Source organism: Protopterus annectens, chromosome 1.part2, assembly GCF_019279795.1.
Source record: "Protopterus annectens isolate FY-2018-M chromosome 1.part2, PAN1.0, whole genome shotgun sequence".
Classification (NCBI taxonomy): Eukaryota; Metazoa; Chordata; order Ceratodontiformes; family Protopteridae; genus Protopterus; species Protopterus annectens.
Window position 1 is genome coordinate 361,220,686 of NC_056727.1, and position 25,440 is coordinate 361,246,125.

The window sequence follows — 25,440 nt, forward strand, 5'->3', positions numbered from 1 at the left end:
TGTTTGGCCCAGCCCTATGCTGGTCCTGCTGCAGCTGTTTTCGCAGAATCATATTATGTAGCATAGCACATACCATGACAATTTGGGTACATGTAGTTGGTGAGGACTGCAAGGCTCCTCCAGATGTGTCCAGGCACCAGAACCATGTCTTGAGCAGCCCAAACACACGCTCGATTACATTTCGTGTTTGTGCGTGTGCCTCATTATGGCATTCTTGTTCAGGTGTGTGTGCATTTCTGATGGGTGTCATCAGCCACGGCTCCAGTGTGTAGCCAGCATCCCCCACTAAGTGACCATGTGGAATGTCCCCATTGGCAAATGTCTGGTACAGCTGTGTCAAATGCTAGATATGGGAATCATGGTAGCTTCCAGGGCAGCCAACACACACATTCATTATTATGCCCTGAGCATCACACACGACCTGGCAGTTGATGGAGGGGAAGCCCTTGTGGTTAACGTAGGCCCTACATCGCTCACCAGCTGGTGCTTTGATGCGTATATGCGTGCAGTCTATTGCACCCACTACCTCAGGGTATTCCGCTATTTGCTGGAAGAGATGCATATTGCTGGCCAATACCTCATGGAAATTGGGGAAATATACATGATCACCGACATGTGCTGACATGGCATCCAGGAACTGGTGCAGTACCCTGGATGCTGATGCCTGTGATATCCCCATCATATCACCAGTTGGTCTCTGGAAGGTACCTGTTGCTAGTATTCTTAGGCCAACACATACCTTGGTTTCCACTGGGATGGGTTACCCTCTGTTGGTTCTGTGTGTGAGGCGTGGCCTGCACAGCTTAACAATTTGCTGTAGGAGGTCTCTGTCCACTCTATAGCTCTCCACTATCTCCAGCTCATGTAACCCCTGGTAGGTGACCCTGGGCCTGTACACTCTTCTCCATCTCCTCACTGTGGGATGTCTGGCAGCATTTGCATAGTTACCACCCTCAGCAAGTTGCATATGTCTCCTTATAACAGCTATGGCAGCCCCTAGCATTTTTGGTCTGAGTGAAGCTTTTTCAGTTTTCACTTCTAATAGCTTACTCCTCTGTTGCAGTGTCTCTTGAGCGAAACATTCTGCACTGTTGTTTGCAGAGTTTTAAGTGCTGGGCTGGACTACTGTTCTGCCTGTGTAATTGCCAGCTTCTGATTGTTTTCACCTGCTAGCTCTGCCAGTAATCCCTGCTACCTTCCTACTATTTCTCATGCTTCCTTTTTCCCTTCTGTTTCCTCAGGGGGGAGCAACGTGCATACCAGCGAAAACACGCTCACAGCGGCTAACACGCGCGCACACATGCTTAGACGGACTAGAATCTGCTTATTCAGGTTAAAACGCGCGCACACCAGCGCAAACAAGTTTGCAGGTGTTTAAACAGGCTCCTACATGCTTACTCTGCCTTAAACGCTCGCAATCACACTTACACGTGTGCACTCTAGCTTACTCGTGCCTACCAGCGCTCATACGCGCGCATGCATGCCCTGCAAGAAACTTTGGTGTTATCCATAGTGTACACCTTCCATTTCTTGGCTTTCCCATGCCTACTTATTGACACTCCTCTTTCAATGATGTGTGACTGACATCTTTCACATGCCACTGTGCTCCAATGAGCTGCATTTCTTTCATACATTCCCCCCTGTGATGTCACCTATCTCCTACTCTGTTCCTCCCCCTTATCCTACTCCTACACTGCACGGAATATGCTCATTTCCTATGTGACAGTACGATTCACTATCCTACCACTCATTTACATGAGATTGCCTACTAATGCTTAGTTACATGTCTTACACTCAACTTCCCCCCTTAGCAACCCCTACTCGGTGGCCATGTTGTTTTAGCCTGCTATTCCCTTGCATTGTAAATTCATGCTTTGCTATTTTTCTGTTTTTTTATAGCGCAGCCCGTTTGCGCGGTGCTGTGCTACGTTTAAACATTGGCGATCGCCAAAAAAAAAAAACATTTTTATTTTATTTTTGCATCGGGGTACGTTGCCAGTGGCCACATATTTGGCCATTGGCATGCTGCCCAGGACATTTGCAACCTTTATTTGGATCTGACAAAGCTCCATTGTGTTATTTGCAGACTGAGTACATTTCTGCAGATAACACGGCTCTTACACGGGCAGGTTTCTGCTTCCTGGATCGCAAAATTACCTCATTTGCATACCTTTCAGCTGCAAGTGAGGTAATTATCAGATCCACGCCCTGTCCGTGTAAGAGCTGTTTTAGGTGCTCTCTTACACGCACATACAGGCTGTTCCTGGATCGCGATGGCTGCATGGAGTCCTCAGTAAAAGTGAAGTTGTAGTAATGTAATTGGTGGTCTTATATGTTGTACTATCATATAATATTTTATTTGTTAATCCCACAAGTTATAGTTCTGCATATGAACATCACCCAATCCTGGCAACTGCTGTATTTGCCCTTTTAACCTGTTAAGTTGTTGTAGCATAATTAGCTAAGGTATCCTAAAGCTGTCACCAGTGCTCAGGAATAGATTGTAAATATTACTGGCCTCTGCAGTCTATAGCATTGTTTGTGCCTACTTTTCCTGTTTTCTGCCTTGCTTCCTCTGCTTTTTCATGTTATATCTCACCGTTATGCTTTTGCTTCCTTTAGTAACACCCTGCCCACCCTGAATGTTATAACTGTTCAGTAAACCAATTCTCGGACTCTAAATTGAATCTCTTGAAAATCTCCTCAGTTGGGCTAGCCACTCCCTTCCTCAGGAAACCTTAATTTTAGGTGATTTTAATATCAACTGGTTATCCTGTAACAACAACCAACCATCCCACCACCTAAACCGCCATGGTTTCTCCCAACTTATACAGTCACCCACCTGGATAAATAAAAGCTCTAACAAACAATCTACTCTTGGTTGGATATTAGTCAATAAAGCCCCTCAGTCATACCTAGCTGGTTGTCTACCAGACAGCCTCAGTGACCATACCCCAACTGTCCTTCAAAAACACCACCTAATAATACTAAACCCATTACTATTGACAAAAACATAACAAGCAAAACTTTAACCCTTTCACCTTCACCTCATCACTTAAAACCTTTAACTGTCACCACTAAAGTACCTCAATCTGGATGATGTGTACAGTTCTTCAATAGTACCTTCTTAAACATTCTAAATTCACATGCCCCCATAGGAAATGCCAGAGGTAAGGCACAACATTCCCCCTGGCTACAAAAAAGCACCAGGTCACTAATGAAATGCAGGGACAAAGCCTTGGAGCATTGGCACTCTACAAAAACCCCCCTCCTATAGACAGTCATTCCTAGAATGGTGAAATAAGGTGAAAAAGCAAATAAAAGAAGATAAAACAAAATACTATCAGTCTGCCCTAAACTCTTCCCATCACAACTCTAGGCAGTTCTGGTCCGCCATTAACTCCATTCTCCACCCAGGCAAAGTTGACACACCCCAACTAATTCTCTCCCCTCATCCAACAATATTGCCACCTCATTCAACAAATACTTCACTGAAACCATACTAGCTGTGGTCAGGCAACACAACCCCCTCCCCACCTTCCCTCATCAACACCAACTACTCTGCCCACTGTCTTTTCATTTACTCTAGTACCTACTACCTACATCAAAAAACTTCTTCTAAAACTTAAGCCTACCAAACTAGCTGCTGACAATCTCCCCTGTGAAGACCTAAAAATAGCAGCTGAAGCCCTAGCCTACCCAGTCTCTTACTTGATCAACCAGTCCTTAAGAGAATGCTATGTCCCCACTCTATGGAAAATATCCCACATAATCCCCCTGCATAAAGGTGGCTCCTCCACTGAACTCTCCAACTACTGTCCTATAGCCATCATCTCTCCCCTCTCCAAGATACTTGAGAGGTGCATCCACACCAAAGTCTAGGATTACCTCCTAACTAATAACCTCCTCTCCAGCACCCAACATGGCTACAGGCAATTCCACAGTACTACCTCTGCCTTGCTCTCTTTCACTAACACTATCCTTCAACACAATAATGATGGCTTTTACTCCTCTGCCATATTCCTGGATCTATCTAAGGCTTTTGATATGGTCTCTCACAAACAGCTATTCTCTGTTCTCACTAACCTATCCTTTTCCCAATCAGCCACAGACTGCTTTAACAGCTACCTAACTGACCGCGAACAATCAGTTATCTGGCTTAATTATCTATCTCCTCAACTTCTTGTCACACTCGTTGTTCCCCAGGGATCCATCCTAGGACCACTACTATCTTTCTTCACCAATAATCTCTTCACAGCCACCAAGCAGGCCTCCCTCATACAGTATGCAGATGACTCTACTCTCATCTGCTCTGCCCCAACAGTACCAGAACTCCATAAGATCACCCAAGAAGCCTTTTCCTCAGTGGAAACTTAGCTATCTGATACCCAACTAATACTCAACCCTAACAAGACCAAACTCCTCATCTTTCAACCCACAAAATCTAACCTTCCTATCCCCCATTTCAATATCCTAGCCAATGACAATACCATCATCTCCCCAACAGAACATATCAAACTACTTGGTCTTGAGATTGACAATGATCTCAGGTTCAACATTCACATTTCACTAACCATAAAAAAAGTTCACAAAAAACTAGGAACCCTATATGGAAACAAACAATTCCTCACCAAAACTGCCAGAATTTCTGTGGCAAATTCTCACATCATCTCCTCCTTCTTTACACCTCTTCTATAATTACCAACCTCAGGAAAACAGACCTAAACAAACTTGAGGCTTGTTACAACAAAATTGCCAAATTTGCCACTGGAGCATCCCAACGCAGCCACCACTGTATCTCACTTAGAGAACATTACTGACTCAAAGTGCTTCAACCTCTACACCTGAACCAACTAACTCTAGCCTACAAGATTGTAAACTATCCTCTCAAAGTCTCATCCCTATAGTACCTTCTCCAATCCTACCATACCACCAGACCTCTACGCTCCAGCAACAAAAAAAGTCTTGTAACCAAAGCCAAAAACTCTGCTGGAGAAGCTCTTTTCTCCTGGAAAATAGCCAGGGTATGGAACAACCCCCTCTATACCAACACTAACATCAGGCACTCTCTTCAAAACTGCTCTAAACACCACCTCAAAGGACATTGGGCATGTCAATGCATGCATCCTGACTAAAAATCCCACCTACTGTTCCTCTCCTGTTATTTTCCCTCCTCTAGCCACCCTGCTTTCCCCTGTCTGAACATTGCTATCTCTTCTCTGCAGGCATTGGCTTCCCCTCTTCCCTCCCCACTACTGGTCAATCTCTCATACCCTCCTCTAACATTCCCAACTACCTACCCCTCATCTCTGCTTCTAATACAACATCAACCACCTCACTCCTACCCTACTTTTCAACACCACATCCTCCATCTCCCTGTCACCTCTCTACTCCTACCTTCTTTCAGACTAATTCCCTTAACTCTTCCCCAGCTCACTCTATCAACTAGATTAACATCTGCTTTATATACTGTTCAGATTATAGGTTTATCTGCCAGCTCTATGAATATATTACTAATCTGCCTTAACAGCATCTAGCTTCCAGCTGAAGTATTACCAACAAATACTATATGCCATTTTATTTGTATACTAAATGCTACTGATTGTATCATTGACTATTTATGTTATCTGTAGCTCTGCTTGTTCATTTTCTAAGTTGTGATTACTTGTACTATTAATACTATTTGTATTTAATTTGATCTTCATATTCTCTGTTTACTATTTCTTCTGTGGAGCTTTTCTCCCGGGCCTCCACTGAAAAAGGACCTGTGTCCAGTCAGAACTTCCCGATAAACAAATGTAAAATAAAACAAATAAAATAAAATAACCACAGCTTCTACAGGTCCCTGAAATGTGGCGATTTTCCTGTATTTCAGTAAGAAAGCATTTGGAAGTAGCATACTGCCTAAGTTCTCCACATTGTAGGTGTTTGTTACTGTGTATCAAACTATTGAATTGTTAATTCTTCTGTGCAGGTGGGCAGCAAGGAATAAGACCCTCACCCTTCTGTAGTGCTAATTTCCAGCTCCAGCTCTTTGTTCCCATACGCACTGCTAGATTACCATTCTCAAGCACCTGAAGCAGTATAAGCACCTTAAAATCTCTCTATCTGCAGGTCACCAAACCTCCACACATCTATTACTTTGTCTGGTGCTAGAAGAACTTTGATTTATCCCCCAAAATAGAAAACTGAGACAATAAGATCTTATAATTAAGTTAAATATTACCATACCTCACTGAATATTTTTTGGTTGAGTGCTGACATTACCTGGTGCAACCTGCTCCATTCGCCCTCACTCCACTTGGGCTCACTCTGCTCCCTTAGCCTATCTCCATTCCCACCCACCCCCTCTTTCCTTATGTTTATAGGTAAGTAAGCCACACCCCTTCCTACTTACACCCAGTCAATTCACACCTCCCTAAACTCCAATTACTGGGTCACTTCCACCACTAAGTATAACCAGTGCAACCCTCTACAACCCCAGTGTATACATTTATCTCAACAACCACCTATTCCACCACCCACATTCCTCTTAAACCAAACAATAAGACTACTTGCAAACCAATTCAACAAACTCCACCAAATGTACAGCCATATATATATATATATATACCATAATTTATAAGTATATCCCAACCTACCTACAATAGGACTGCAATTGAATAATGCAAACTACAATAACATCACACTTCTTGACAATCATAGGTTCATAGGTTAGTACTAGGCTAACTGCCCTTGCAAGCCATTGTAAGTCAAGCCAATTATCCCTTGTGAGACTCAAACCCTGCACTTTGTGTTTGTAAGGCAAACACCTTAACCATTAGGCCACCCTTCCAACCCCTAGCACTCGCTATTCCTGCCATCACCTCACACCATACTCATACGACCTTCAACTTAATAACCCGATCACCCACCAACCCATCCCTCCCAAAACAAGACTCCACATTCTTACCTGCTTTATCAAATACCATTACACCTCCACACATGCAGTTAGCCCCACTCAGCCTTCCCTAGTATAGAACCAAAAAACACCTTTCCCTACATTCCATCTATGTATGACTAAATACTTAAAAAACATTGTTCATACAGCATCTCAGCTGCTAATCATTGGGGACATCCACCTAAATCCTGGCCTAACAATCAATCCCATATCCCTTCCATGCCAACCCACATCCCAGAGGAATACAACAGACCTGCTAATACTTAATATCAACATAAGAAGTATAGTCAACAAAATAAAAAAAAACTGCATGCAACCATGTCCCTATACTCTGCTGATATAGTCCTCCTCATAGAAACCTGACTCAAGCCACATATTAATGACAATGAGTTACTTCCGGTATAATCTACTCAGGAAAGACAGGATAAGCAAATGGGGTGGTGGCACTGCCATAGTATACAAAAGCGACCTTACAATTGACATCATAAGCATAAATCCATTCAACAATGCAGAGACTGTATTCACCAAACTAAAATTCAAAACTCATACGCAGCTGAACATTATTGGTGCATATATTCCCCCTGGCAACAATACTGACACACTAGAAGCTATACTCCACTGGTCATTCCAGGCCCTCCCCCAAGAAATACTCATAGTAGGTGACTTTAATATTGACAGGTGCACATGTATCGCTCCCCTCCCCACCACTCACATAAATCCACAAGGTTTTGCTAAACTAATCCAAACACCTACAAGAACTGACAAATCCTCCAAAAAAGAATCCATTCTAGACTGGATTCTCACCAATCGGCCTTCTCAATTCTACAACTCTGGGACACTACCTGAAAGTCTCAGTGACCACCAACCTACATTCACCCTGAGGCATCACATTAAACCTACAAAAAACCCTTCTATACAACAAATACCCTATACAAAAAATGTTAAATCGAAGGACTTCATAACTACTTTATATCATTGTAACTGGTCACCCCTCTTAAACCTTCCCCTAGACAAAGCTGTGGACTACTTCAACTCTACCTTCCTAAATATACTCGACCACCTTGCCCCTCCTAGGACAATAAGAACAAAATCCAACTATGCCCTCTGGCTTACCAAAAACACCTGTTAACTCCTAAAACAGAGAAATAAGGCATGGGAATCATGACGTCAAAACAAAACCATTCAAAATAGGCAAAACTACCTTGAGCTAAGAAACAAGTCCAAAAAACAAATAAGAGTTGAAAAGCGAAGCCACTACTTTGAAATACAGGCCAAACACAAAACTAATCCTCAGAAATTTTGGACAGGCATAAATAAAATACTACAGCCAGGGAAAACAAGTACCCCTCCCCCTAATAATGACACCTCCACTAACAGCACTGCAACACAATTTAATGAATAATTTACCAAATCCATTCAAAATCTGATTAAAAACATCTCTCCTACAACTCAAACAAATCCCCAAACACCAACCATTGACCAAAACAGTTACCCCCTACAACCAGTGCGAACCAATACAATATATAAACATCTGACAAAACTAAAGCCCATTACTCTTGCAGCAAACAGACTCCCAGGTGAATTCCTCAAGATTGCTGCCAAAACAATCTCCAACCTCATATCTATATTAATAAAAAGGTCAATAGCTGAACTACATATACCGTTCCTCTGGAAAATCTCTCATATAATACCAGTACACAAAGGCAACAATTCTACTGACTTAACTAACTACTGACCAATTGCCATGCTGTCGCTCCTTTCCAAAATCCTTGAAAAATGCATTCACTCCCAAATATAAATTACTTACTAATTAATAATCTCTTGGCTGAAACACAGCATGGACTTGTCCAAATCATAGTACCACTACAGCCCTTATCAGTTTCTCCAATACCGTGAATTAATGATGAAAAATGGTAATTTTGTTTCTTCCATATTCTTAGACCTCTCCAAAGCCTTTGACATGGTTTCTCATTCCAAACTACTAACGGTACTCTCCGAACACAAACTTCACAACTCCACACAATCTTTGTTCAAAGACTATCTCTCAAACTATCAACAAGCCATTAAATGGGAAAATACCCTATCCCCTCTTCTCCCAATAAACTTAGGTGCTCCACAGAGATCCATCCTTGGACCCTTTCTCTTCCTCATATTTACCAACAACCTGCAGAAGTCTACCCTCCATGCCAACCTGGTCCAATATGCTGATGATTCTACCCTAATATGCTCTGCCCCATTACTCCAACAATTACAACAAATCATCCAAAAATCCTTCTCAGCAATAGAAAAATGGCTTTCAGACACACAACTAATACCTAACCCAAAAAAGAACAGTTAATGTTATTCCATCCCTCAAAGGCTACTGACTCAATACCATCATTTAAAATAACATCCTCCAACAATACCCCCATCACACCCATAGCGCAACTAAACTTCTAGGAGTAATCATAGATCACAATATGAAATTTGATAAACATATAGCTCAAACTATCACGAAGGTTCACAAAATGCTAGGTACCCTCTAGGATAAAAAAACCTATAAAATCACCATTGCAAGAACCCACCTACTCTCCACTTTGTTGTATGTCTCCCCAGTACTAACCAATCTAAACAAAAATGACCTAAATAAACTAACTACCTGCTACAACAAAATAGCAAAATTCACCACTGACTCATTGTATAGATCCCATCATTGTCAGTTCCTTAAAAAACTATCCTGGCTAGAATAACTAGACCTAATAACTTTCAACCAACTTACTATAGCCCATCAAGTCCTCTACCACCCCCCAAAAAATCCTGCCCTACAGGGACTACTACACCTCTATACCAGCAATCATCCACTAAGAAGCACAAACAAATCACTAGCTGACATTGCCAAAACCAAATATAACTCTGGAGACTCCCTTTATGCTATTACTATAACTCTAGGGGCTCCCTCTATGCTACTACTGTCACAAAAACATGGAACACACTTCCTCTAGAAATTTAGTCACTAGAAAACACACATGACTTTAAGAGACTTCTTAAGTTGCATTTGTCCAACTCATGGACTTGCTCCTGTACTAGCCTTGGGTAAAAACTACCAACCCTCTTATACTCATCCTACTCCCTCTCATCTAAGCTATCTCTTTTAGTACTTCTAAACCCTAAAAGCAGACAGAATGTATATTAGCATTATTAGGCTGCATACTTTTACAGTTTACTGTCCATCACTGTGTGCCTACTGTTGCAGTTCAAAAGATGCAAGTGTTGTTACCTCTTTACTCTGTGCTTTATTATTGTGCATTAGTTTATATGTGGCCCCTACTTACTGCTTATTTTATCACTGTACTGTATTCATTACATTTTTATTTACTACTGTATTTGTTATTATTGTTGCTATAATTGTTATTTGATGTTATTACTGTATGGAGCTTTTCTCTCCGTGCCTCCACTGAAAATGGGTAGACCTGCCCAGACGGACTTTTTCCCAGTAAACAAATATAAAATAAATAAAATAATAAAAACAACATTAACAATATGTACAATGATCAAAAATGAATATCTCAATAAGTTTCACTACTAATATTTATCAATGATATACTTGACTGACTAGTTATATTTATCCAGCAATGTAAATGCAGTCATCCAATGACTGATTTTTGACTTTCTACCACTAGATCTCATTACACTCACTTACATGACACCATGATAGATGATATGGATGTCACCTTGGATATTGTTCCTGGAATTTGACATTCACATATCCATGACCATAAAGAAAGTCCACAAAAAACTAGGAGCGTTATACAGAAATAAGCAATTTCTCACCAAAGCAGCAAAGATTTCAAAGCAAATTCCCACCTTATCTCCACCCTACTTTATGCCTCTCCAATATATACCAACCTAAGGCAATGTGATCTAAACAAGCTAGAGACCTGCTACAACAAAATTGCCAAATTCGCCACAGGGGCATCCTACCGTAGTCACCACTGTCTCTCACTTGCTGAACTGGGCTGGCTTGAACTCTCTCACCTCCTTCAGTGGTATCAACTCTCACTCGCCCGCAAACTAGTAAACCATCCACTAAATGTCCCATTCCTCCAGAATCTACTCCAACCCTATCACACCACCAGATCACTAAGATCCAGCAACAAAAATCACTTGCAGATCACTAAAGTTAATAACTCTGCTGGTGAAACACTATTCTCTTGCACCATAGCCAAATTATGGAACTCACTCCCACCCACAATTACCTCTGTACCATCATGCACCCACTTCAAAACTTTACTAAAAGCACACCTAAAAATATGCTGGCTATGCCCTTGCAACTCCCACTCTAATATCATCCACCCCATCCAACCACTACCTTTCTTTCCACTCCACTAACTACCTTGATTATAGCAAGCTCAGATGCTCATAAGCCTAGTACTTATTATACAGCAGGAACTTCTCACTGTAACATTTGTTAATGTATGTTATGTACTTCACAGATAAAGATTCTAGTTCTCTACTGATGTACTATGTTCTTCATCTGTAAATATGTTGTAAGTAATTGTTATGTTAAATTGTTAATCGCTATGTAATCCAGTGTAACTACTGTCTGTTTATTTTACTGTGCAGCTTTTCTCCCCGGGCCTCTGCTGAAAATGGATCTATGTCCAGTCGGACACTCCCGGTCAACAAATTTAAATAAATAAATAAATTTCTAGCATTACTAAAGAAGGTTTTGTGGTTTTTTGGATGTGGATGGAATATTTAATTAATACTTAGCTTAGTATGTCTTGATCTTTTGCCTTAGCTCTTTATTTACCCTCATAAAGTCACATTTGAAGCAAGGGGATTAGAGTTTATTTCTTAGGGCTAGGCATTTCTTTTCCCTGATGTAGAGTTTATAGATGCTAGGATTCTACCAGAGTGGTTTGTTTCTAAGCTAGGCATTGTATTTGTGATGAATGGAGACAGCTGCATTAATGCAGAAGTTTTGGGGGATAGAAATCTGTGGTATAAATGCCCATTTTAGCTATGGAATCCTCACGTAGTGGAGAGTTCTTAGATCTACTCAGGTAAGAAGCTAATGCTAGAAAGTTAGCATTGTAGAAGTTCTTGAAGACAGAGGGATTTGAGGGCATCTTACGCTGGCATCTTATGGAGAATCCTACAGAATGGTGATCAGATTTGTTCAATATGGGGGCAGCTACAGGTATGGTGCACAATGGTTCCACTCATGTGTACCCAATCTCAGGAATGCCCTACCATCTACTCCTAAATAGCTTCAAAACTGACAAGCCTTCAAATCAGATCTTAGGGAGCATTACATAACAAATTAGCGATGTGACTGTATATCAGCTGGCTAATACTATGCACATATACACTTTAATTAGTGTTGACTCAATATTTATCTGCTCTGCTTCATCTCTGTATCCATGTAATTGTGCCATTGTTACTCTAACAGTCTGAAAGTCATGCAGTGGCACCATACATATTTCTCATGGACCTCTGTATATATGTTTCTTAACGTGGCCTATATAGGTTTACTATCAAAATGTGGAAAATCAAAATAATTTTCCACCCTTTGATCAAAGCAGTTTACCAAAATTGGTAATAATGAATTACCAAACTTTCAGAAACAGTAACGCAGAATCCACATTTGAACTCCTGAAGTTCCTATGTTGAAAGTCCATATTACCGGTAATGTTTTTGCAGGGAGGCAAGCCCCCCCCCCCCCGCACCCCACATGCCCTGCATATTATATATTATATATTCCAACTCTGAGGCCACACTACAATGAGAAAAGGGTACATTTCCTGATCCCCACTGTAGTGCGATCTGTTATCAGAATGTTGATTCCACATTAGTGAATGCACACTACCATTCACTCATGTGTGGTCAAACGCTTTCTGGATCGGCATTACAAGAATTTGAAAATAACCTTTCGGCCTACCAAGCTTCACATAAGTGCCGATCTAAATTATGATAGTAAATTTCCTATGTACTCTCTATCTAATATATACTATTACTCTCACTTTTTAAGGAGTGTTTCTCCACAGGTTTTCACTGAGAAAGGCTTATGTTTGAGTAAAAAAATGCACTTCAACCAACTCCAACTAGTACAAGAAACACACCCAGACTGGAACCAAGCTGAAAAACGAAGACACATCAAGGCGGAATAAAAACTATTTACTAGTGTTTCCTAGTACCTCGGCTCAACAGCCTTTTAAGGAAGTCATTTTACACCAAAAGACACAACATATTTAAATATACATTAATTAGGCTTGATAAGACTCATTCAATTAGTCAATAATAAAAGTGCCAAACAGTGAATATTGCTCATTAACCCTTCTCTATCTTGTCCATCCAAATATTAATGCATCAAAAACACTTATATATTATATATATATATATATATAAATGAATGAACCATAGGCTTATGTTTGCCCAGTCAGACTTTCCTGGTAAACAAATGGAAATAAACAAATCAATCAAGCAATCAATCAATCAATCAGATCTTATAGGTGTGAGATGCAATTAATGGAAGGCTGTAATTCATTGAGAGGGTCTGCATTGATGTTCTCCAGGAACAGTTGTGTATGGTTGTTATATGTGTCACATGCTAGCCCAATTTATGGTGGATAGTTTAAATTATTCTGAATAATTGTATTAGGATCAGTAGTTAGGAATTCTAATTTGCTGAGTCAGGTTGCATGGACCACAGGTGTCACGGGAGATTTTGTCATTAGTTATAATATGGAAGGTGGACTTACTCATAGTTACCAAGATATGGAGAACTTCTAGGTCATAACCTTGCTGGATTAGACATGAGTTAAAGGGATTTCAAATAAAAATAAACCCAACCCCTCCAGAGACACTGCCACTCATGGTAGAGCATCTAAATAAGTAATAGACATTAAAACTAGGTACTGAAGGAGCGTTGTCACTCTATTGGTACCACATTTATATAATTTTACATCTTTTTATGTTTTCAAAGGTTAGAAAAGCTAAAACAATATTGGCTGTAAATCTGTTTGTTTAAACTGTGCAACTGTATTTTACTGCATTTTTTAGATTGTCTTCTAATTGAATTCCTCTTATAACTGTAATTACTGTTCATTTGCATGTTTTGTTCATTTTACTTGTTTGCTGCACTTGAAAAACACTAGCATAGACTATGTTCGGGTTTTTGTTGAATCTAGTACTGTTTGTGACCTTTAGAGCTTGGAAAACAGTTAATATTTTGTCTGGAGAGGCAACCTTGTGCTTTTGTGGAAGTAAGGTACAGTTTGGATTGATCTAGCTAGAGTTAAGGTTGCAGGGCTCTGTTTAGGGCATTTTCATCAGATAAGTTGAACTCTGGCTGTTTCCAGTTTTTCTGCTTTAATAAGCCTCTGTTTGAACCAGTTTGTGCTTGTTTGAGCCTGTTTATGCATTGTACAGCATTGCACACTACTGTATGGAGGGATTGCAGGTTACAGATGCCTGCTGTCTAGCCTCGGAAATATTACCTAAACCAGAGCTCTTCACGCCCAAACTTACAAATACCTGCTCCTGCTGTATTCCCTTTTCAGCTGTTATAGCCAGGCCAAGATTATTCCTGGGACCATGAACTGTCAGTCCCACTCCTTTTCTCCTACCAGCCTGTTTGACATGGGTCTACTGAGGAAGGGTAGCAACTGCCTCATGTACACTGACAACCTGCTACTTCTAAATAATTCCTGTACCATTTGTGAGAGATACACCTACATTATGACTCTGGAATCACAGTTCTCTCATGCAATAGACGGCAATACAGAGCAGGTTGTCAGCCCACCTACCACAACTCCTACTCATAACACACAGCATACACATAGACAAACATATGCAGAGGTACTCAGAAAAAATCTACCTAAACACCAGAGAGCTGTAAAATGCATACATAGTAAACCAACCATAACACGCAAAACACACAATATACATAATGACACAAACACAACAAAACCCATAAGACAACACACATTGACTCCAAATATCTTAGTCATAAGAGACTCTATAGTGAGACACACATATGTCCCCCTCACCAGGCTGAACAAGGAGAAAGTCACAGTCAGCTGTCTTTCTAGTGCCAGGATTCATCAGATCATGCAGGCACTTGAGTCTCTCAACAACAAGTACCATTATGAGTCAGTCATAGTAAATGTTAGTGTGAACGGCTTGAGACGTACCTCCCTGGACTACATGAGGAGAGATATGATTGCGCTTTCTGATTGTGTCATAGGCAGGTATGTCCCTAGCTTCGAGTGGCTTATTACCTGCACCTAGGATAATACCATAATATAAACAGAAAATCATTGATTTGAATAATTGGTTTGGTTTCTGGCATCATTTTTAGGGGATCCAGTTTCTGTCGGCCTGGGTTGACATGATCGATAGACCTCGATGCTTTTCTAGAGATGGTCTTCATCTGTCACCCCTGGGATTTCAACTACTGGCAAAGGTTCTTAAAGTGCCTTTTTTAGGCACTATCACAAGGACAAAATTGCAGAATTAAAAATTTCATCAAAAAGCAACCTCAAGCTTATGCTGCTAAACACTAGGAGTCTTAGCATAAAACTGCACTCACTGGAAGCAGTCCTCACCTTGGAAGATGCTGACATCTGTGCAGTCATAGAGACCTGGTTCAAGGCAGTGGACAGCACCCTAGCCATACCAGGTTACACCTTCTACCATATGTTCAGACCACGAATGGAAGGTGTGAAAACTAAAGGAGGTGATGTATCAATATTCATTAAAGATAAATACACTTCCAGATTGGTCAAACAATATGATACCCTGGAGACACTTCAGTACACCTATTCAAGTCATTGCCAGGTACAGGACCCCCTCCAAGACACCCACTCTGCCTAATTGGATCTACTGGAATCCATCAAGATACATTCAAATACTATGGTTGTGGGTGATTTTAGTTACCCATCTATTGACTGTGTAAATTACTTGTGCTCAAATTCACTTGCCCAAAGGTTGTTCAAGTTCATTAACTCCAATGCTTTGGACCAGCTGGTGGACACCCCAACTAGGGGTGCCAGCATCTTGGCTCTGGTGATTACCAGTATGGGGGACTGCTGTAGTACCCCCACTGTGAAGTCTTCCATTGTCAGATCTGACCACAAATTAGTCTCATTCAAAGTAACTATCACATTGGACCCCCCCCCCCCAGCAGCAACTAACTTAAAAACTTCTTCAATGCAGATTATATTCTTCTAAGGGATGATATAAGTAGCTTCACTGCACCTCCCCCCTCAGATGTAATTGGGAACTATGCCGAATCCAACATCATTGCTTTTTACAAACACCTATTTAACTGCATTGATGCAGCCATACCTGATAGGACCAAAACAAGCTCTTCAAGGAAGAGTAAACCTGCCTGGTGGACAGCTGCCATTAACAGACTTTACAATAAGAGGAAGAAATTGTTGTCTAAGAGTAATAGGGAGCATGCCCTAAACTGGAAACACTCCCTCCTTAGCTTAAACAAGCAAGTAAGATTTCTTTTGAAGCCCTCTAAAGCAAAGTATGAATCCAAATTAGCATCCCCAACTAAGGACAACAATAAGGTGTTCTTTAGTTACATCCATAGCCTAAAAGATAAAACCCAGACATGCTCTGAACTGGTAGTCAATCACACCACATACACTGTGCCTGTGGACATAGCAAACCTGTTAGCCAACAGGTTCTGTGAAAATTTCACTCCCCTGTCCCCACCACTCATACCCCATGACATTCCTTTCACCTGTCCTACACCTTGTATCTCAAGAGAGCAGGTTGTAAACCCCCTCTCTAAGACCAAAAATGCAGCATCTATGGGACCTGATAACATCCCATCCAGCTTCCTACATGAGCTCCAATGAGAATTAGCAACACCATTGGGTACTCTTTTTAATCATACTGTAAGCACGGGCTTCATCCCAGCTGAATGCAAAATGGCCACTGTTATCCCCTTGCATGAGGGTGGTGCTTCCACTGACCCCGGGAACTATAGGCCTATTAGCCTGACTAGCCTTATCTGCAAGGCCATGGAGTGAGTCATCATGGACCTTATCAACAAAGATATAGGTAATCTCCAAACACTTGACCCTACTTAGTTTGGATTTGACAAAGGGAGATCATGCCTGTTAAACCTGGTAGACTTTTCAAGACAGTCACCAGAGTCCAGGACAACAGGAAAACTGTGCATGCAGCCTACTTGGACTTGGCCAAGGCTTTTGAAACTATTCCCCACTCAGGCATTATTAACAAACTCAGTATATAAAGAAAAAGATAACCGACACCACGACACTTGATAAAATAATAATTTTGTCAGGCAAAATGGTCTAAACAATTCAGAACAGCATTTATATACAATTAAACAAGAAAATCATGTACCTAACTAATAAAACATTAAAGAGGCAGTTGTAATGCCACTGACTAATTTCTGACTATTTGTATATAAATTATTGTACATAAATTATAAACTATTTACAAACATTATTTTGAAACATTAAACACATAAATAAATAAATACATGTATATATAAAAAATTGTAAAAATAGTGAGAAAATGAATGTTATTATTTTTTATCTAATTCTGTTGCATTTTTCTTTTACAATAGGCTTTATCATAAAATTCTCATTTAAACCAGGAGGTAGCTGTGCTTTAAATCTAAGAATCCATTTATTCTCTATAATTTCTGTGATTCCTACAATCTCCTCCTCTAACATTATCATTTATAGTCTGCAATATAAGGAACTGAAACTCATGGAATACATCAGTGTTTGTGACATGCCTATATAGTGCATTGGTGTCTACTTCCCTGTGTATATCTGACAGATGTTCACAAATTCGGTCCTTTAGCCTTCTATTGGTTTTACCAATATAGAAGGTATTACATACTTGATATATTCTAGGGGTGGGATGCTGGCCTAATGGTTAAGGTGTTTACCTTACAATTATAAGGTGCAGGGTTTGAGTCTCACAAGGCATAATTGGTTAAGCTTGCAATAGCTCACAAGGGCAGTTAGCTTAGTACTAGCCTATGAACCTATATAGACAAGATTTTTTTGTATAGCATATTGCATAATGTTTGAGGTAAAATGAGGTGTGCTTAACTGGACGAGTAATGGTTGTATTGGTATATATGTATTGACAGTATTGAGAATCATAGCATTTATGAGAGCCCATTTTAGCTCTATAGCATAAAATATTCTTTAAAGTATTAGATTTCTTATAACCAAAACTTAGATGAGCAACAGTTACATTTTTAAAATTAGGAATACATTGTGATATAAATGAATGTTTTTTGATTTCCTGTATCTTCCTAGTGTTAGGACCATACATAAAAATATATCTGAAACGTGTTGATATGTGACCATTAAGTTCTGTGTTAGTTACTGGAGCATGAATATAGGAATAGAAGTAAACAAACAACATCTAACGTAACAAAGTAAGAGTCAGTAGTATCATTTATATGTGCCCATTGATAAAGATCTTCAAAAAATTGTGTCATATCCCTAACTATTGTAGTGGACAAATTTAATGGCAACTTAAGCTGCTTTCAAGGTAGTGGGAGATAGGTTCTGTAATACAGCCTCATGATGAGACTATGGGTCATAAGGGAGGTGCTGCCAAAGACTTATGTATTTTCGGTATACTCCAAAACATCCAATGTTATTTCATTGTTGAGATGCATATTATAAACGAAACTGTTAACATTCATTATAATATCGTTCAATTGTTTTGTGTCTATAACCATGTATTTATCAGTACTAAGCATTTCTTACATTTTTGTGTCATAATATGTTCTATCAAAGATCATTACACCTCCTTCTTTATGTACTGCTTTTATTACTATATCAATGTTGGCAGATAACATTTTTAAGGCTGTTCTTTGATTTAAAGCTAAATTATGAAAAGTAACACTTGTGTGTTTCAATTAGTTGGTACATATAATTTTCTACCACTTGTTCAAATGCCGCTGTAACAGGATTAGACATTGCCACAAATGTGCTACTTCTTTTATAAGTGGTATTCTCATTAAAATTAGCATTACAAATTATTAAACAACAACGTAAGATTAATATTTCTAACAAAATGTTTGAGCTCTGTTAAAATGTCCGATATATCAGCGAAATTGGCTGGAATGAATGTGAGACCTTTACTGAGCAATGCTAGCTCATGTTCATTGAGAACATGGTTGGACAAATTAAATACAATGTCACTTATCTTTTTGTCTGACTTCTGGTTAACATTCTCTGTTCGGGATGTCTTTGCCTGCTGCAGCCATGAGTGCTGCTTCGGTTCCATTTCTCCAGTGGTAAAGGGTAAGGCTGACTCAGTTGCGTTGGTGCCTCTAAGGTGTCCATTGCTGAGATAATATTAGAATCCACCAGTGTAAGTGGCAGAGCTTGTTTGTTTGTTTGTTATTTTCTAATATGTGGAGCTTGTTTGTTTGTTTGTTATATAACCGGCTTTATCCAAGTGGCTGAACTTGTTTGTTTTTTATATAACCAACTTTATCTAAGTGGCGAAGCTTGTTTGTTATACATTATTGACAAATGCACCCAGCTAGGTATCAACCCTTATATCCTTAGATGGGTCACTAACTGGCTGTCCAATAGAACCCATACAGTCAAAACTGGGGAATCCACCTCCAACAGCAGACCCATAACCAGTGGTACTCCACAGGGATCAGTTCTGAGACCACTCCTGTTTGGAATCTATTTCTCAGAAGTACAAGCAAAAACTAAAGGTCTGTGGCTGACAAAGTTCACTGATGACTGCAAAGTGGGAGCGGTCATAGAATCCCCAAACAATGTCAGCATCCTACAAGAGGGTCTAATACAAAGAAATGATTGGTGCCAAAGTCATGGCCTTAAACTCAATGCAAAGCAGTGTCAGAATGATGTTCCTGCTAACTACCACATCAATAAAAACACCCTAAGCACGCACTCAGTGGTGAGAGACCTGGGCACACAGGTTGATAGCAACCTTAACTTCGATCACCATGTCTCCACAGTGGTAAGAAGGGTACTCTATATTGCTCATCTCATAAGTAAGAGCATTGCCTGCAGAAAAAAATAAATTATAACCTTCCTGTACTCTTCCCTTATCATGCCAATAATTGAGTACAAAATCCCTTTTGGTATATACATTTCCAGGCACCTGCAGCAATTGGAGAGACCAGAAAAGTTCCTCACAAGGAGAATTCAAGGTATTTAGCATCTGTCCTATGTGAATCGGTTGAAATCACTGTCACTTTACTCCATTTCATACAGACAACTGGACAATTGGATGGGTAACTGTAAATTCACCCCAGAGGTTCCGCCTTTGTCTCTCTTGGACAGGGGCAATAGGTGCTGATCGTGGAAACAAGGGCAGAATTTGGGGAATCCTATGATTATTGTTTGTTTGTATTGTAGCATCATTCATGGTGATAGCAGAATACTGCTCAAGACTAGTTGTTTAAAGGTCTCAGAACCTTAGACAGAGAGCTCAGCCATGTGTCTTCAATAAGGTGACGTCCCAAGACAGGAAAAACTCCCTTATCAGCCTCAACAAAAAGTTGAGATCCCTCATCAAATCCTCTAAAGCCAGCTATGAAAACAGAATTGCAGCAGATAGTAAAGACAACCACAAGGCCTTCTATAGTTATGTAAAGAATCTCCACGGCAATACCTAGATTTGCTCTGAGCTACTGCACAATGGTACCTCCTTACCAAGCCAATAGATATTGCCAGTATACTGGCTGACAGATTCAGTGCCAACATTACCCACCCCCCAGGACCAATCACAATACCAGTAGATTGCCAGGCACCCAGTATTACTGATGCACAGGTTAAAACAGCACTGTCCAAGGCCAAGAATACAGCTTCTATGGGACCTGACAATATCCCTGTTTATGTTAAACATGAACTACAGAGTGAACTGGCACCTCACCTGTGTGCCCTGTTCAATCACAGCCTCACCTCAGGCTTTGTCCCTTCTGAATGGCAGACTGCTACAGTCATCCCTCTCCACAAAGGAGGAGCGACTACAGACCCTGGGAACTATCGCCCCATTAGCCTGATGAGTCTGATATGCAAAGCTATGGAATGCATCATCATGGACCTAATAAACAAGGATATAGGGAGTCTCCAAACTCTGGATCCCACACAGTTTGGTTTTGTGAAGGATAGATCATGTCTGCTCAACTTGGTCAACTTCCTTGAGTCAGTCACCAGAGCTGTGGATGAAGGCAAGGTGGTTCATACAACCTACCATGATCTGGCCAAGACTTTTTCATAGATTTAGATTCATAGATTAGTACTAAGCTAACTGCTCTTGTGAGCCTTTTTAAGCCTAGCCAATTATCCCTTGTGAGACTCAAACCCTGCACCTTGTGCTTGTAAGGCAAACACCTTAACCATTAGGCCACCCACCGTTACCCACTCAGGAATCATAGAAAAACTCACTAAGCTTGGCATCAACCCCTATATCACTAGATGGGTTGCAAACTGGCTCACAGATAGAACCCACAATGTGAAAGTAGCTGATTCCAAGTCAGACTGCCAACTAGTCACGAGTGCAGTCCCACAGAGTTCAGTCCTGCATCCCCTCCTGTTTGATATCTACTTCTCTGAATTCCAGGCCAACATGAAGAGACTCTGGCTGACAAAGTTCACAGACGATTGCAAGTTGGGATCTATTATTAACTCTCCAAGTGATGTTGACATCCTACAGAATGGCCTCACTAAGACCAACGACTGGTGTCAGAACCATGGGCTTAAGCTCAATGCCAAAAAAATGTGTTGTCATCCCCTTTGGGAAAAACCCAGTTCTCATGAATTACCACATTGATGGTAGTCCACTGAACACAGAAGGCGTTATAAGAGATCTGGGAACATAGGTTGACAGCAACCTCTCTTTTGATCACCACATTGCCACTGTGGTTAGAAAGTCCTTCTATGTGGCACATCTCATTACTAAGGGTTTTGCATCCAGGAAGAAAGAGGTCATTGTCTCCCTCTACTCTTCCCTCATTAGGCCAGTCATCGAGTACAATGCCCCATTTGGCGTGTACCTCACTAGACACCTGCAACAACTGGTGAGGTCGCAAAAAGTACCTCACAAAGAGGATCCTAGGCCTTAAACACTTGCCCTATATGGACAGACTCAAAAACCTCCAACTATTCTCTGTATCATGTCGCCTACTTAGAGGCGATCTCTACTTGACTTACAAAGCCATGTCTGACCCAGCTCTGTTAGAAATGCTACATCTAAAGAAATCCCAATCCCTCCACACCACACACTACAGAGACCTCAGCCTCATTATCACAATTAACAGAACATGCTGGAGGGACAGGTTCATAACCCAGAGACTACCCATGCTATGGAACAAACTTTTTATACATGTCAAGCAGAGCACCTCTCCGACCCTTTTCAAGAGAAATCTTGATGAGTAGATGGGAAACAGAAAATTCACCTCAGGGATAACTCCAGTGGCTCTACTTGACAGAGGCACTGGGAACTAAGGTCGGGTGGCACTATGCCAGGGTAATCCTATGGCTAGGCTTGTAAAGGCCCCAGGGTGATTAGCTTAGTACACACCTATGAACCTATAAACCTATATCTCTCCCATCTGGAGCATCAAAGTTTGTTCATTCCCATGTGTGTGCAGTAACCAGGTTATATGCGTATTTGGGGAAAAGGAATGTAACAGCCCAAGTGAAACTGTGAATTTTGACACGTGAAAGCCAGATGACAGTCATTCTATCTTTGCTCAGCCTGCTGAGTGGTGTGTCTTTAAGTCTAACTATTATGTCTCCTGTGACAAGAACATTATCATGCTTGAAAGCATGCTGTAGCTGTTTTACTGGCTTTTGCATACCACTTTGATGACCATCACTTCTGGTAGAAACAGTAGAGCATTGGTGGGTGAGGTGCAATTGTGGTGTAAAGGTCCAAGTACATTAGTAGGTCTAGGAGGCTTTGGAAGGAACTTTTAGTACTGCTACATATGTAGGGTTGGTGTTAGGTGTGAGATGCAGTGGTGTAAGTGTGTAGTAAGTGCTGACCACTTGGGTGCATGAGGAATGTCAGAGGTTTGCCTCCAGTTCAGATATATATCTGCACTTCTTGCAAGTAAATTCTGTGTCTGGTAATAATAAGGGATTCTGTGTCTGGTAATAATAAGAGGTTCTGTGTCTGGTAACAATAAGGGGTTCTGTGTCTGGTAACAATAAGGGGTACTGTGTCTGGTAATAATAAGGGGTTCTGTGCCTGGTAACAATAGGGGGTTCTCCGTGAACATGAGGCAGTTCTTACTCTGCCCCAAATTGTCTGATGCAAATAGACTAGCAAAAGAAGGGGTGCAGGTATACTGTGGTCCTATGATACCCAAAATTCATATGGGGCTTGAAATGCGGTAGGTTCTGAAAGTCAGGAATCAACCATTTCCCATAGTATGCTGTAACTGAAACTATGCAAATCACACTTATGAAAAGTCTATGGAATTCCTCTAAGAGTGTTTTCCCCTGAAAGAGATATGGTGCCTCAAATTTGAGATGTGAAGTTCTTGAAAAAATAAAGGACCCCTCCTCTTCTCTATTTTTATCAATAACCTCCACACGGTCATCCCTGATGCAGCCTGCATTCAATACGTAGATGAATCCACACTGATATGCTCAGCCACAAACCAGACAAACTTACTGTCCTTAACCCAGTGCACTTTCAACACAGTTGAAAACTGGCTCTCAGACCGGCGTTTTATCTTAAACCCTAACAAAGCAAAGTTACTACTCTTCTCCAATACTCGTAAATCCGCTGCACTATTCTTTTCTATACCATCCAATAATGGTACCATCTTTTCCCCTGATGCCCATACGAAATGTTTAGGTGTAATCATAGACAACAACCTTAAATTTGATTTGCATGTTAACCAAGCTATTAAAACTGTTATTATAAAACTAGGATCGTTATACAAGATTAAACCTTTCCTAACTCCACATGCTAGAAATACTATTGCCCGCTCTCACCTACTCTCCACTCTTCTTTATGCCTCCCCAGTACTCATTAACCTGAACAAAATGGAACTCAATAAGCTGTCGAGCTGCTATAACGATATTGCTAGATACGCCATTGGTAAGCCCTACAGGACACACCACTGTCTTAACCTAAATCATCTTGGTTGGCTCGAACTGAATAGCCTGCTACAATTTAACCAACTTATAGTGGCTCACAAAGTACTATACCAACCCGAAAATACCCCCTCACTTAAAAACATTATTAACCCCTATAATAATCCTAGGCCACTAAGGTCATCAAATAAACTACTGGTTCAAACTACCATATCCAATAACAAAGCTGGAAACTCTCTATTTGCCAACTCTGTAGGTAAAATGTGGAACTCTCTTCCTGCTAACGTTACACTAGAACCCTCACTGACCCAATTTAAAAAGAGCCTAAAACAGTATTTTACATCACACGGGTTACGTACATGTTCCCATCTTGACTAATTCCTCTCTATCAGGATGTCCTTGCTTCTTCTTCCTTGTTACCTTAGTGGTGTACTAACTTGCTATTCTATAGCTTAATTCATGGGAGTAATAGTCTATTCCCTAGAAATTTAAATAATGAGAGTATGTATAATTTCTGCTGTCCAAACTTTTGAATACTAACTGCACATTAGATGTAATTATTTGTAATTATTTTTGTCAGTGTATGTGTATGTAATGGAGCTTTTCTCCCCGGGCCTCTGCTGAAAATAGACATGTATCCAGTCGGACTATCCCGGTCAACAAATGTAAAATAAATAAATAAATAAATAAAATAAAATTAGCATTTGCCATGTTTTGTTAGCCATAGGATAAGTGGAAGTATTTGAAATCCACACTCAAAATACTAAATGAAAGAACCAGGTAGTAGTGTGCTGAGATGAATAACAATGTTGAGTATCACCTTCAAAATGCATGGCTGGTTTGTTAATCCACAGGAACAATATACACATTCATTCAAAATGGCACAACTTGCTAAATGAAGCACCAGGAGCAAAATCAATTTGTATACTGCAAAAGACAAGAAACAGAGACAGAAACAAGAAACATAAATGAAACTCTGATAGCCCTTAGCTAGGAAAACTATTATCTCTCAGACTTAGTTTGCACTATGGCTTGTGTGCTGCATCATAATTCTGTCTATCTCTGTTCCTCACTGCCACCAAAGGGCTGCTGTCTATCGTCACTGCAAGCTAATATCTGGCATTAGCAAAGTTGTTTTTAAAGTTCTACTCTTACAATGTAAAACCAACTAGGTCCCGTCTCTAAAACAGCTCATCAATCATTTTCTCAGAGAACAGAAAAAAATTAAGTAACATGACATTCTAACAACATGACCTGCTATTCACTTCAGTTTGTAAAACACATGCCTTATACTTCATTACTGACTAAGAATATGTTATCTTAGAGTCATGTAGAATTTGAATTGTTATTTTAAATAACTGCATTAATACAGTCAGTAGCACAATAACATTAAATCTC